The following is a 3,883-nucleotide window of genomic DNA, read 5'->3' on the forward strand; positions in this document are numbered from 1 at the left end:
TGTTTTGTTGATGGTTTCTTTTGCTGTGCAGAAGCTTTTTATTTTGATGTAGCCCCATTTGTTTATTTTCTCTTTAGTTTCCATGCCCTAGGAGCTGTATCGGTGAAGAAATTGCTTTGGCATATGTCTGAGATTTTGTTGCCTTTGGATTTCTCTAGTTTTTTTTTATGGTTTCCCGTCTTACATTTAAGTCCTTTATCCATTTTGAGTTTATTTTTGTGTATGGTGTAAGTTGGTGGTCTAGTTTCATTTTTTGCATGTATCTGTCCAATTTTCCCAACACCACTTATTGAAGGGACTGTCTTGACTCCATTGTATGTTCTTGCCTCCTTTGTCAAATATTAATTGAACATATTGGTTCAGGTCGATTGGACACTACTTTTGAAACGTCAATTTGTCGGGAAGAGAATTCGTTCATAACTGCTTTACATATTTCAGCCCCGGTAGTACGCTCAGGTAGAGTTAGAAGGGCAACAATCTCTTCACATTTTTCATCACCTTTACAAAGTCGAGAAAAAATGGCCAGCCTAGATGACGATGTAATGTCTGTACTTTCATCAATACAAATAGAAAAAAATTGACATGAAGACAAATCTTTTGTTAATTGTTCAGCAGTATTACTCGCCAACTTAAGTATCCTATCCTTAACTGTTTTCCTGCTCACGAACAAATCTTTAATGCACTGAATAATCTTTTCTTTTACTGAGAGGATTTCGCGTGCCAGCAAAAGTTACTGGCGTGCCATGTTTGGCACGTGTGCCAGGGGTTGCCCACCCCTGCACTAGGACTTGAAGAAACCTTGAGATGAACTAGTTTGTATAATTAGGCCTGGAGAGGTTAAGTAACTTGTTCAGGTATTAATGTTATCCAAGTGGTTACTGATCGAGCAGGGACTAGAATTCAGGTCTCCAGACCAGCATGCGTAGTCTTCCCTCAGCACTGCATTTCTGACTAGAACTATCTCAAGCTGCTGTCTTGCACACAATGATGTGAAAGACTTCACAGTCAAGAAACTTTATTAGTTGCCCTAATAAGGAGACTACATTTCATTCAGCAATCATAATTTCATTTTATATTTAAATAAGTAGATTCCATATATCATATAAGCTTAATTAGAACACAGCTAAGAGTTTGCTTGCTGTGGCTTAGATCTTGAAGGACAGAGAGGCTCACCTTCTGTTTGTCAGAAAATAGCAGTAGAAGCAATCGCATAAAATGTACATTCGTGCTGCCCTAAAATCTTCAAGTGTCATTTTAGATAAGAAGCGTCAAGTTTCTAGAAGTGGATCTTCTCTCCACAAAACTAATCTTTACATAAATCTAGTGTATTGTCTTTTTGATGTGGTCTGGGTATTTCTTTTCAACACCAAAGGAACCACAGAGTTAATGAAGTGTTTGCCCCAAAAGTAGTTCTCTTAAGGAAGAGAAAATTCCCTTTCCTTCCTTCAGTGTATATCAGAAGAATGAGGTATTTATTTTTGTGACCTAGCTCCTTCTTTTTCTAAGCTTTGGCTGTACTTTGTGGATGATCCATATCTATTCAAAGCTCTTTGCAGCATGAGAGAAAAGCTCTGCACTGTACCAGGGACTCCCTGGCTTCAGAAAGCCCCGTAAACAACCTGACTATAAAGTTTGGTATGTGGGGTCGGTCCCCTGGATCCTTGCTACTCAGAGAGAGTGATCTATGGGCCAGCAGCACTGGCATCACCTGGGAGATTGTTAGAAATGCAGAATCTCGAGCGTGAATCAAAATCTACCTTGTAACAACCTCCCCAAATGATTTGGAAGTGCCGTTCTAGATGCTTCTGTGTGAACATATATTGTTTCTCTCTGGTCTAGAGTAAGGGTGAGTCCACTGTATCCCCACTCCCAAGGTAAAACCTTAGGTGGACAATAAGAAGCTTTGGTTATTTGGGGACATCGTTTCATTAATTTTGCCAGATAGCTATTAATCTTGGATTGGAAGGAAGTTTAGAGGTCATCAAACTCAACATCATTATTGCTGTGAATTTCAGTATAATGCTCAATGTTTGTAAAAAGGTTAAATTGTGTTTGGCGTATTCTGTTCAAGCAGTTAAAAACATATAATACATCTTAGAAAGGCAGCCATAAGAATGGGATAAATTTATATATTAAAACACTTTTAGTGATTAAAGGAATAAACGTCAGTTATCTGGAAAACTTATTGCTATGAAATGTCTCAGCCATGGAGGTGTCCCCAAAGAAATATTTACCTCTTAAATCCATATTCTAACTCAATATGCTAATATATATATATTTGATTTCAGAGAGGAAGGGAGAAGGAGAGAGCTAGAAACATTAATGATAAGAGAGGATCATTGATCAGCAGCCTCCTGCACAACCCCTACTGAGGATCTAGTCTGCAACCCGAGCATGTGCCCTGACCAGGAATAAATTGTGACCTCCTGGTTTATAGGTCAACGCTCAACCACTGAGCCATGCCAGCTGGGCAAAATTCACTGTCTTACTAGTAAACAATTATAAATTTAGTTTAACTTCCCATAAATTCAATCAATTGCTATTATCTATTACACTAAAATTTTTATAAAGGGAAGAGAAGAGATAAATCCCCTTACATAAGAATCTCTCTATATAAAAGGCTAATATGCAAACTGTCCCTTTGGGAGTTCAACCAAGAGACCAGGAGTTTGATCGCTTGCTATGACATGCGCTGACCACTAGGGGGCGGCACAGAACATGGCAGGTGACCAGTGGTGGCGGTGGGGCACTGAGGGAGCGAGGGAAGGAGGAGGTGGGGAGGCAGGGAGGTGGGGAGCCTGATCAACCCTGATTGCCAGCCAGGCCTAGGGGCCCTACCCGTGCATGAATTTCGTGCACCGGGCCTCTAGTTCTAAATAATATATGAAGATAAACCTTTTCCCCCTTCCAGACTGGTCTTAATGACTCACTTCCAAAAAATAGAGAATGCAAAGGAAAAATATTAACTTTATAAGGGAAAACCTGACAAATACCACCTTAACTAAATGATCAGGGTTAAATTGACATCACCAGTGATACCATGGGGCAGTCACCTACCTCCTAATATAATGCAATGAGAAGGGCACCTCATCTCTCTGGTATTCTTTCCCATAACACCCATAACCCCAGTCTAATCACAAGGAGACATAAGACAAAGCCACTTTGAGAGACAACCTACAAAATAACCAACCAACAGTACTCCTCAAAACTATTAGGGTCATGAAAACAAAGACTAAGAAACTGTCAGACCAGAGGAGACCAGAGAAGACATGACAACTAGATGCCATGTGGGATTCTGGAATGGAAGAAGAACATTAGTGGGAAACTGGTGAAATCTGAGTAAGTCTGAAGTTTAGTTAGTAGTAATAATGCAGAGTATTGTTTCCGACGAATGTACCATGGCAATTAATATAAGATGATTACATTGGAGGAAATGCAAATTGGGATACAGGAACTCTGTTCTATCTTTGTAACTTTTTTATAACTCTAAAACCTGTAATGGAAAATAAAATAAAACTTCCCACGGAGAAACTAAGATGGCGGCAGAGATAAACACCGGGAAATTAATGCCGCACACAACAATTGATTAATACCTCAGAGAAACAATACAGACTTCATCCAGAACCACAGGAAGCCTGGCTGACTGTAAACTCTACAACTAGAAGGAAGGAAAGGCACACTGAGACCCGCAGAAGCTGCAGGAGAGAAGCGCAGAGGTACGGGGCTCTCGCGGGGCTCGCGCGCGGAAAGGGGCCGGCACCCGAGGACGCGGCGGTCCTTTTGAATCCGGAGGGAGTCACAAGCCCCCGACGGCTCTGAACTCCGGTTCCGGGAAGTCTCTGGGGACCCAGAACTCAAGCGGGGAGAAACTGGACGGTCTGGA

This window comes from Myotis davidii, unplaced genomic scaffold (genome assembly GCF_000327345.1).
Source record: "Myotis davidii unplaced genomic scaffold, ASM32734v1 scaffold46, whole genome shotgun sequence".
Lineage (NCBI taxonomy): Eukaryota > Metazoa > Chordata > Mammalia > Chiroptera > Vespertilionidae > Myotis > Myotis davidii.